Source organism: Coptis chinensis, chromosome 2 (genome assembly GCF_015680905.1).
Source record: "Coptis chinensis isolate HL-2020 chromosome 2, ASM1568090v1, whole genome shotgun sequence".
Classification (NCBI taxonomy): Eukaryota; Viridiplantae; Streptophyta; class Magnoliopsida; order Ranunculales; family Ranunculaceae; genus Coptis; species Coptis chinensis.
In genome coordinates this window covers 46,137,805-46,150,084 of record NC_141457.1, presented here as the reverse complement: position 1 = coordinate 46,150,084, position 12,280 = coordinate 46,137,805, and the positions used below count along the sequence as shown (strand labels likewise).

The following is a 12,280-nucleotide window of genomic DNA, read 5'->3' as shown; positions in this document are numbered from 1 at the left end:
AAACTTGTTATTTTCCATTTTCTTTTTTCAATTGTGAATCATAAACTAGTTTGAGGTTTAGGGTTTACAAATTTCGTACCAACATAAAAAGTTATAATTTCAAATATATTTCACTCAATTATTTGAAATATATCAAAATTTCAAACATCTTTGAAATGTATTTAAAACATCTTTATATTGAATACTCAAGTTTCTCATTTACTCCTTACTCCTCTTGTCATACTCAATCAAAATCCAATCAAATACTCAAGTTTCTCATTTACTCCTTACTCTTTTCATACTCAATCAAAACCCAATCAAAATCCTAAATGAAACATGAAGATGAAGAAGAAGCATTTGAGGTAATGCTTGAGGTGCAACAACAAATTAGAGAAGGAGAAATGAGAAAAAATGTTGAAGGTGAAGAAGTTGCAATAAAAAGTGAAGAAGTGGCAAAAAATGTTGAAGGTCAAGAAGTTATAATAGAAAGTGAAGAAATAGAAGATGCGACTAGTCAAGCAAAAGAGATGCCGAGAAATCGTCGACGACAAAGACAACCAAACCCAAATAATGAGGTAAACCATTACAACTACAATTTACAAACACATTAGAATGAATACAAAACACTTGATTGATTGAATGAATGAATCTACAATGCAAGAGAGCATTGATTAGAATGAATGCAAAACACATGATTGATTGAATGAATGAATACAAAACTCTTGTTTGATTGAATGCATCTACAATTGTTAATGTTGCAAACTTCTATTTAACATATTGCAAGTACGATTTGGTATCAACAACATTTAGAATCCGAGTCCAAACTACACTGCTGGTCGTTTGGGGACTCTATTAGCCGACATGGCTGGGTCATTTGGATCTTTTATTGGTCGACATGGCTAGGTTGTTTAAGGACTCTATTGGCCGACATGATTGGATCGTTTGGGAACTCTATGGGCCGACATGGCTGGGTCATTTGGACTAAATTTAATGAGAAGTTCATTTTTTTTTGGCGACTCTGAAATCCCTCATTACACAAATTGTTTTAGACTCTTGTTTTATTCTATATGTAGGATCCTTTGCCGCGATCCAAGAACCGATCCTCTGCAAACTCGAATGACGTGGATGTTTTTCAACCGATTTTAAGTTATACAACATAAATATTTACTACGGACGAGGTATGATGGAGGTAGGCATTGATTTCATTTAATTTGTTTTGATTTTTTAAATGAAATTTTATTAGTGTATTAATAATAGTTGTTTTTTTTATGTGTTTAGGTCTTTCATACACGTAGTGAGGCAATTGGTTGGGCAACCACTAGAGGAAAACAAGTTAATGTGGTTGTGGTAATTGAAAAGTTAGAGTATGCTAAGGGAAACCGAGTAACAATGTTGAATTTGGCTTGCGAGTGCTTAGGTGTGTATCAATCACACAAGAAGGAAGGTGAATGGAGGGCTAATAAGAGAAAGTCGGGAAGCAAGAAATCGGGATGTCCATTTAAGTTAAAAAGTGTTTTCCAACACGGCACTGTCGATAGTTGGAAAATAGAAGTTAGAAATGGTATTCACAACCATGTATTGGCGATGTAAGACATGCATTTGCTACTCGTCTGACCGTTCTAGAGTTCGAGTACTTGTAAGAGATGAGTAAGTGTGGAATAAAGCCTAAATTTTTTTTGGATTCCATCAAGAATATGAATCATGAAAACATATCTAGTATATCCCAAGTCTATACTACAAGGCAGAAGGTGAGGAGATTGGATATGAACGGTCTCACGTAATTGCAGAGATTGTGTGAGTTGTTAGCAAAAGAAACATTATTTTGAAAAGTTGAGAGAGGATGAGAATACTGAAGAGATAACGGGGTTGTTATGGGCCCATCCAGAAGGTCTTAAGTTGGCTGGGACTTTTCCAACAATTTTCATGTTAGACGCCACCTACAAAACTAACAGGTATCGGTGGCCTCTCGTACAGTTTGTTAGGGTGAGTTCAATGTGGAAGTCTTTCACTGTATGTCAGGTGCTACTTCAATCCGAAACAACAGTCGACTATGAGTGGGCCCTGCGTCAGTTTAGTAGCTTGCTTAGTAACAAAAGCTTATCCGTGATCGTGTCTGACAGGGACTTGGCTCTGATGAGTGCCGCTGATAAAGTTTTTCCTAACGCACACAAGCATCTATGTAGATGGCATATCGCTACGTGCATCCTTTCAAAATGTTATGATATTTTCCCAAGCGCAGAACTTGTAGAGAAGGCCCAGTTCTCGTGGAACACTGTAGTCAAATCGAAGATGCAGGTTTATTTTCCAAAGAGATGGGATGCTTTGGGAAAATATTATAGGGTTGAGTACTCCAATTTTGTTATTTATTTGCGAGAGACTTGGTTTCCTCATAGGGATCGATTCGTATGTTGTTGGACTGACCAACACATTCACTTCGGGAGTACAACGACCAATAGAGTTGAAGGGTCTCATGCTTAGGTGAAACGTGTACTAGAAAATGCAAACTGTCATGATTTTTTGGGTATGTTTAGCTTAATCCACCCGATTCTAGAGATCCAGATGTCTGAGATTAGATCTACCTCCGAGAAGAGTATGATTGTACGTAACTCAGCACCACCACCAGATTTTGTTATTTCGTGAACTCAGAGGCCTTGTCTCATGCAAATGTTTGGACTTGCTTTCTGAAGAAATAGATACCCGCGTAAAACGTGTTAAAGATGGGGAGATCAGGTGTTGGTGTTATTTGTGCACGAACCATGGACTGCCATGTGCTCACGAATTAATTGAGTTTGAAGAGCAAGAGTGGTCCATCCCTTTGACTGCTATCGACCCCTTTTGGAAAACATTGTCTGCTTCTCCCAATGTGTCAGTGGGTGTTGGTCCCAATGTTAAACCTTCGATAGACTTGTTCATGAAAAGGTTTGCAGTGGTTTCTGAAGAAGAGCAGAGGGTTATGATTAGGAAGCTTATGGAGATTGTCGTACCAGAAAGTACATAGCTAGTGCTGCCTCGTGAGGAAGTAAAAACCAAAGGTCGACCGAAAGGTAGTTGCAAGAGAAAGCTTCCAACTAGAGATGAGAACTCTTCAAAGTGAGATCCATCTCGTTTTGAACATTCTCAACGTGACCATGAGGAGTGGGTCTCGTCACAACAATTGGAATGTACGCCGAAGTCCTTAAGTTCACCCAAAACACCCACACTGCAGAAAAACACTATGCCCACCCAAAACACCCATACCACACCAAAAAAGAAGACTTCTCTAAAAACACCCACCCAAAACACTCACACCACAATAAGAAAGAAGGCTTCTCCAAAAACACCAAAAACAACTACACCAATAAATAAGGCTTCTAAAAAAACAACTGATAAACACTCAAAACTCTAGGGTTAGAATTTAGGGCTAGCCACCATGGCTAGTCACCATTAATAAAAACTTTTAACATTCTATTTTCATGTTTACTTATTTGTTATAGAATAGCTTCCAATGACAATGGGGTAACACTCTCAATTGGAGAGTTAAATGAAACCCCATAGAGGAAGTTTGATGTTTTAAATCATTGTTAAGTTTTATGCAAGAAAGTTAACACCTTTTGTTCATTAATGATATAGAGATAGAGATTAGTGAATGAAAGGTAGTGAAATATACAAATTTGATTAAAGATAATGTTTTTGTGTATTTCCACATACTTGTTCTTGGTAGACTAAAGATAATTACTAAATAATGAGGGGTCATTTCTAATTAGTTGTCTCTGACTAATTAGTTGCATAGATTTAACATGTTTGTTCATCGAAGGAATCTTAGGGTGGATTTTAGTTCTCCAATCTCTACCAATTTTTTGTATATCTCAATCGCCCTTTTTATTTATTTGCTTTTTGGTAGTAGATCTATTTTTATTCTCAAAATCTAAATCAACAACCAAAATATATTTTCTCTTCTCCTTAAATCCTTTTCTCTCCTCTTGTTTTGATAAAATTTTCAACTAGTTTTTGAAGTGACGACAACCTAACTCTCATAAAATCAACGAATCAACAACCACACCACGAAATTTGAGAGATGGGGTAGACTTTGGCATCTCGAGAGGTCCTAAATATTACGAGTTAGATATTCCTGAAGAAATGCACAAATACATTGTTAGAGCCAATGACCCTGTTGGCGATGGCAACTGCGGGTAGAGCTATGTGTATTGCAATAGGAAGAAGTCAAGAAGATTGGTCGTAGATGAGAAAAGAGTTGTACCAAGAGCTTATTGACTACCTCCCCCTTTATTGTACTTTGTACAGTCAAAATGAGGTTATTTTTGTGAAGAAAACAATCCCACATGAAGAAGGTTACACACCCTTAAATAAGTGGATGAGTATGCTCTTTGTTGGATACCTATTTGCTTCAAGATTTAATATTGTCATCTTGCATTTAGGACGTCATCAGTGCTTTCTTATCATGCTGCTGAGAACCCAAGCAAATCCTGAGAGAGTGAAAAAAGTGTGGGTAGCGCACATGTTGGTAGAAATAATTTTGTTCATCTTGAACTTGTTGAAGATTGTCCAGTTTGCTTCTATCTCTGCCTTAATCAGAGGTAGCGGGATACCCAAAGCACGGTGTAAGAGATTCTCTAATTGTTCACGGCTCAACTCTGTGTTCCCTCGCATTTCTCGACCTCTAATCGCGATGCCTAGGATTTGGGAGACGTCATCCAAAGTCACAGTCATCTCCCCAAATGGTATATGGAAGGTGTTAGTCTCTGGATGCCACCTCTCCACAAACACAGAGACCAACGGCGGATCATGATACTTGTAATACCCAAATACGAGATCATAAAACCCAGTCCTCTTAAGCTCTTTTTCAAATATGTGATAGTTTTTGAACTCATTCATGACATCCTATTGGCTTAACTTAGATAGATGCGGAACACACTTCAACATTCCGCGCTCTGGCTAAAACAACAAAGACTCAATAAGGAGAAGCAAAAGGTTTTGTAAAGGCAAAGGAAAATCAAGATACTAAGTCTATGATATTACCTTCTTTTCCCAAACATCGCGAGCCACATGCATTGCATAGTCATACAGAAGCTCTGACTCATTAGGGTCACCACCATATACACATCGTGTGTACTCCAAATCATCCTTGGATTTTCTCACATAATCTCCCATTGGAGGTGCTTCGACTTTCACTCGTGCTTCAGCTTCCACCAACTCTTCTAAATCATCATCCTCCGTCGTCATCCTCTTCATCACCCTCCTCATCACCAGACTTTTCCCCATCATCTCCCTTCCCACCTGAGTCTTCCCCTTCCCCATCACTTTCAACTATACTTTTCCCACGATCCATATGTACATTTACATCTACATCTTCATCTAAATTTAAATTAATATCACCCTCACTCTCACTCTCACTCTCAGTATCATTATCACTACCACTACCACCTACATTACTCAGAACTTCAGCAACCTATTTGTGGTCCCTCGACGCACTAATGCCGAGGTGCCTACTCCCTTCTTCTCTTTTTCTCTCCTAAATCTACATCGCCTACATTAGTAGGATCAACATCATCCGCTTTTCTATCGTCTCTACGGATTGAAGCCGATGTATTTGACCCCCTAACTCTCTTTTTCTCAGGCTCAGGCATGTCACCGCGACCCGAAAAGGAACTGCCACCACCAAACAACTTTTGCACACCCTTGAATGTAGATTTCACTACATTCTTGACATTCTTTGATCGAGGACCCATTGCTACAAAGAAAAAAAAACAAGTATTAGTAACTATAATAAGTTTAATAAAATCTAAATCAAATTGGATAATTCGTATTGAAATTTTTAACACTACTATTACACTTCCTTATTACTCTGTTTCAGTTGAAAGTCCTACTCATGATTTTTTGAGTCATTACTTGAATACAGGGCAACCAGATGCATACATCTGTTCCAAAACTTTCAAATTTTAACATACTAAAACTTGTTCCCTAACATCTCCAACTAAAGAATTATTTCGCAATGAAACAAATGTCATACATGGTATACCACAAATTTGTGAACGAAAACTACCACTAAGATTATTAAAATCAAAATCAAACCCCATTAAATTCAAACAATTTCCAATAGATAATGGAATCGAACAAGATAAATTGCTATGTTCAAGACAAATGAACCTAGTATTAAAACAATGCTTGAACAATGTACCAGGTATCCTTCCATAAAACTCATTTCTCGACAAATCAAGTAACCAAAGATTCCAAAACTAACCAACAAACTAAGCTTCCATATATTCACCATTCTAGCATATTCGACCAGATACATTGCCCGTAAATCGGTTCCCATACAATGTTAAGATTCTTAATGACTTTAAAGACGAGAAACTTGGCGAAAGTATACCGGATAAACTAGTGTTTCATAACACAATTTTTTCTACATTTCCAGCTAAATTACAATGCCTTCTACATTTCGAGCTAAATTACAATTATTTCGACATTACAAGTGCCACAAAATACAAACACTTAAACACTACAATCACTACAAACACTTAACTTTATTTCTAACTGATTTCAACACGTACTCAATGCAATCTACCCATAAACATTCTAAATGAAATGGAATAAAATGAATTAAAATGAATAGAATAGATAGAAAACAAACCTGTAGCACAGTGGGAATAACAATGACGTGTTGAGAATGGTTCACTTTCTTAACAATGGTGTGTTGGTGAGAGATGAGAGCACAAGAGAGAAAACTTCACTTTCTTAACAATGGCGGTTGCCCAAACTTAAATTAGATGGAGCAAGAGAGGAAACTTCACTTTCTTAACAACAATGGCAGTTGCCCAAACTTGAAATGTTTTTTTTTTGGTTTTTTTGGTGCGTGAGAGAGATAATACCGGTTAGACTGGTGAGAAAATATTGTTCCCGGTATGCGTTTTAGGTTGGGGGGGGGGGTGTTATTGGGATATTGCTTTGGACTTGGTTGTTGGGCTTGGGCTGGAGGCTGCCCAATCTAATTCGGTGGGTGTAGGATACAAGACTCGAAAATTGGGCTTAGCATCTGAGAAGATGATTTCACTAGAGATGATTGGGGGAAGTGGGTTGACAGATTTTCGAAAAATCGATCACCATACGGCGGAAAATGTAAATATCTAATTTTATCCTACGAGATTAATAGGACATTACACCAATGATTTAAGACTTAGCTCTAGTTTAGATGAAGAAAGGGGATGGTTTTGGTTGATGTAAATGATTGCTCTTCGTGAGTAAGAAGATGCCTACGTATCCAACACTATGTAAGTGTGTCTAGATCGAATCAATTGTGCTGGAATCAAGCCAACGTAGTTCTGAGGGTGGCTTTTATAGGCATTGAGGGTGTATAACTGGTAGGTCATGTGTGGTGGTCTGGACAGATATGCGATTAAGATGAGCATGTATTTAATAGCACTAGGTGTTAGGTTGTTTAAACTGGCATAGGGCGTAATGATGGTAAAGAGACTGTAATGATGATAAAGGGGATATAATGATGGCACTAATTTGAGTATTATGGCTGGTAAAAGCTCGATGCTACTAATAACAATGATGAGAGTAGTAGGTGATGATGTCACGAGACGGAGTCGAGTGATGAGTCATTGATGCTGACGAGTATGTGAGTCATTGAGCTTGACGAGTGTGCGAGTCATGAGAGTAGTAGGTGATGATGTCATGAGACAGAATTGAGTGACGAGTCATTGATGCTGACGAGTGTGTGAGTCATTAATCCAGGCAAATGTGCGAGTCATTGAGCTTGACCTGACGAGTGTTCATATGTCTAGAGTTGTTATGAGTTGGTGGAGTTGTTGTGATCGACTTATGGTAGGAGGTCCCTTACAGATTTATAAAATTTATACACTTGGATATCAAAAAGAAAAAAGTGTAAAAATGAAATCGAGATAAAGATTCATATTCAGTAGTCTTAGACCATTCCTTGAAGAAACCGATTTCCACTCCCCCCTTTCAAGGCATATATATATATATATCGGTTTGTCTAGAGTGCCACTCTAAATCTGCCACTCTTATCTCACTCTTCTCCTCAGCCGTCCGATCCCACCTCAAGATCATCAAATCTAATTCACTCAAAAATTGCGAAATTTCAAAATTTCGCACTATTTCAAAAACAAAAAAAACGAAAATCACAAAAAACACGAAATTTTGTTTTCTCTCTCTCTCTCTCTCCCAAAATTCATAACCCAGAGGCTGATCAAACCATCCTGCTGATCCAGAGAGGTCATGGTGGTGGTGGGTTTCGTGACGAAGGCCCTCCTTCTAAAGTAGTTGGTACAATTTTTTCCCAACTCTCTCTATTTACTACTCTATTTGATTGCTTGCTTCACTGTGAAAACCATATAAAACTCTAAAAAATGTATCTTTTAAGTGGTAAAGCAATCTGAATATAAGATAGGTTTGTTTACTTGCTGGTTAACAATCATGAGAAAGAAATGGGTTGTTTCTATACTTTAATGAGCTTAATGCGAACCCTTTGTTGTTTATCGGGTTAGTATATTGCATTGTTGTGCATATATGTTTTTCCTTGGGACAATTTGAAAGTTCTTGCTGAAATGTTGAACTTGTACAATGAAATTAGTAGACCTCAAGTATTAAACATGACTTAATTTGCAGGTGTGGCCATCGGTGCTGGTTGGCAAGCTATTGTCGCCTATGTAAATATTGGGTGCTATTACCTCGTGGGATTGGCAACTGGTGCTATTTTGGGCTTCAAATTCCATCTTGGCTTGGAGGTTAGCGAAACAGACTGAGAACTTTTTTTTAAAAGTCGGTGTTTTGAACTCGTGTCATTATTCTTTATGCCGTGATACGTCCGAGTTTTGAACTCACGAGTTTTAACTAGCATATTCGGTGAACTCTGTCAGAGTTTTGAATTCTGTCAGAGTTCGGCGAACTCTGTCAGAGTTCGTTGAACTAGCATATTCGATGAACTCTGTCAGAGTTTTGAACTCTGTTAAAGTTTTGAACTAGCATATTCTGTTTAACTTTTGTTTGTTCATTTGTTTTTTAATGTTATTGGTTTAGGGTTCCATAGTTATTACATATTCAGGTGATTTTACATTTGCATATTTTGATATTTTTTAATTTTTTAATTTTTTCCTTCTACAGTGAAATTCGATCTATAAATGAGGTGCCCTTATTGTGGAAGCTCAGTTCTTAATAGAGTCTCGAATACCCAAATGAATCCTGGACGATCTTTCTGTGTTTGCGAAAAAAAATGACAAACGTTTGCCTAAGGATAAGAAATGTAGGTATTTTAAGTGGGTGGATGAAGAAAATAATTGTGGAAGCTCGTCGTCGTTGAATATAAATGAGAGTCGAGCTCCCACATTTTCCCCAACTGAGAGTCGAGCTTCTATTTGCACAAGGAGGATAACGACTGATTCAGAAATTCACTCAATCGGAATGTTAATATTTAAGTTGTTGTTGGTCTGTCTTCTCTTAGCGGTTTTGTGTATTATCAAGTGGCTGGTTAAGGTGTTATTGGCTTAAGTTGCTTTGGATGTCGTGTGGCGTTGTCGATGATGAGTTATCCTAAGTTGCTTTGGATGTAGCTTCACAATAATTGCTTTGGATTACAGTTATGTGCAAAAATTTACAGTTATGTTTCGTAGGAAGGTCTTCTTGCATTGGTACAATGGCGAAGGAATGAATGAGATGGAATTTACTGAGGCTGAAGTATCAACAATATCAAGATGCGATTGTTGAAGAAGAAGTAGATTATGAAGACGATGCGCTAAAGTTTTTCATGAAAAAATTGTGCTCAAATTCCAATTGTGCTTGATTATAAATAAGGTTGATGAGCTGAAGTTTTTCATGTATTTGTCTTGTGGCTGTACTTATTTATACTCAGGAGTGAGAAATAGAAATTTCATATATTATGAATTTCATGTATCAACTGTGCATTTCAGTATAAAACTATAAGCGGTACCGAACTATAAGTGGCTTATTTAGTTATTTTCACTCTTTTGGCTTGTCTACAGCTAAGTCAAATATTTTGCAAAATGGAAGAAACCGAAAAACTAATCGACCTTAGGGATAACTTATTTTCCCTTGGAATGGATTCCAATAATTTGATTGCTCAATGTATGTTACAAACCTATCAAACACCTTCAACAATCAAATGTAATCCGTTTGGACTTTGTCCCAAACGGTGTGGCCATCTTTGTTTGGCCTTAGTACCAAACGGTGTGGCCATGCAGTTTGGGACTAAGTCCAAACGTGTGGCCATGCCGTTTGGCCTTAGTACCAAACGGTGTGGCCATGCAGTTTGGGACTAAGTCCAAACGGTGTGGCCATGCCGTTTGGCCTTAGTACCAAACGGTGTGGCCATGCAGTTTGGGACTAAGTCCAAGCGGTGTGGCCATGCCGTTTGGGACAAAGTCCAACAGACACCGCCATTTTTTGCAAGTTCAAATCCAAACGATATGGCCACACCGTTTGGACTTAGTCCCAAACGGCATGGCCACACCGTTTGGGACTAAGTCCAAACGGTGTGGCCATATCGTTTGGATTTGAACTGGATAAAAAAATGGCGTGTTCAGATGGACTTTGTCCCAAACGGCATGGCCATACCGTTTCTTCGTACAAAAATCTCAAATCCAAAATGATTAGGCATTGAGAATGATTAGTTTCAAAGTTCGAAAGTGATGATAACACATTATCAACCAAGAACGGTCCTGTCTAGGATTTTGCACACATTTGCGTTCTCTAATTTATAGTGTAGGAGGCATTTTATACATATGTGAGAAATGGTCATGTTTTTGTCTCACTGCGCCTCAAATCTTTGTATTTTCTTATGCTTCTCTTTCTTATTTTCGTAATCATTAATTGTGTATAAGCTACTACGAAAAGTAAAAGATAGAGGAACACACATACATACGGATGTATAAAGTAAAATATAACGCAACACCGGCCGAAAAGGGTATTTTCAGGACGAGCTACAAGAAGTTTAAAGTTCGCACTAAAGTCTTGATAATAATATATAGGGGGAATCATTTGGAGATTGGATGAACAGAGTGTGTTGAAGACTTTAAACCAAGATTGTTGCTCATCAATGACCAACTCGGCGGGCAAAATAAAACTCGTGTTCTTTGTTTCCACGGTTTCAAAACTCGGCGGGCAAAATAAAATACAATTACCCTAGCAACTTCCTCACGGCAAACCAAAATAACTTCGGAAGAGTGATCCGATAGAAATTTATGTACATGAATTCTCTGGAAGAAAATTACACATCGATCATATAACTAAGGGCCTCGGTTGATGTTCCATGCTCATAGAGGAACCCGCCCATTCTAACCGGATGTTCAACAAAAGTAGGATTGTGGACTGCTCTTGCCAAATATTTCATCATGCCCAACTGCCTCTACTCCCTTTCTTGTACCTTATGCTCCAACTCCTCTAACTGAACCTTTGTTTTGGACTTCTGTTGTTTCACTCTCCAAAGATTGGTCTGAATAGAGGTCTTTTCCCTAGAAAGTTTATCTATTTCATCATCTAGTGCTGCTCTTTCTGAATCCTCTGACCCTTGAGGATGAGAATGACTGTGAATAGGCTTCCTTCTGTGAATGTTCTTAAGCAAATGCTTCTGATCCTTTATGAAATCCTCATTAGCAAACTCCCATTTCTCTGGATCAACTTTTCGAAACCCCTGATACATACAAATGCAAATACAGTTACAAACCACCGATTTCATTATTAGTTTCAACTTACAAACATTAAGTCAACAAGTTGACACTCTTAATTAGAAAAATGGTTGTACAGACTTAATTTTAGAAAACAGCCATTGACAAAGGTCCATAGTGATCATGCAGAAAGAAATGTGAAACCAAAACAGAGAGTACCAAACTAAGAAGACTTGAGCAAGAAGCTCCAACACAATTACAGAGACTACAAACAACTTGATATCAACTTGATATCCTTCTATTCCTTTTGCTTAGATAAACAGATTCAGAAGAATTTTTTGCAAAAACATTGACAGCTGGTGTTGCAGGTACAATAGCACCAGGATTGGCAGAGGATGAGACATCAAACTGGAACACTTCAGTGCACATACCAGAACTAAATATTGGCCCTGCGAAAAAGGAACAACCACTTATTAGATTGTAAACACTAATATAGTGTAGTGAGGTTCCTTTATGATTCTCCAGCCCAACTTGGCATCCAAAACACATATCACAGAAGCAAGAAAAAGATCAAATATTTATTTGATTGTGAGCATCAGACACAACACACACACACACAATCAAACCATTAACGTCAATTTCTTTAAATTCAATGAGAATAG

The 12,280-nt window shown here is 37.8% G+C and overlaps 1 long non-coding RNA gene across 1 annotated transcript; it reads left to right on the top strand.

Annotated features, from left to right (window-relative positions):
- The first annotated feature begins 7,734 nt into the window (after positions 1–7,734).
- Positions 7,735–9,888, top strand: LOC147516247 (uncharacterized). Its single transcript, XR_015213616.1, has 2 exons — positions 7,735–8,726; positions 9,103–9,888. It is a non-coding gene; the product is annotated as an uncharacterized LOC147516247 (long non-coding RNA).
- Positions 9,889–12,280: the final 2,392 nt, after the last annotated feature.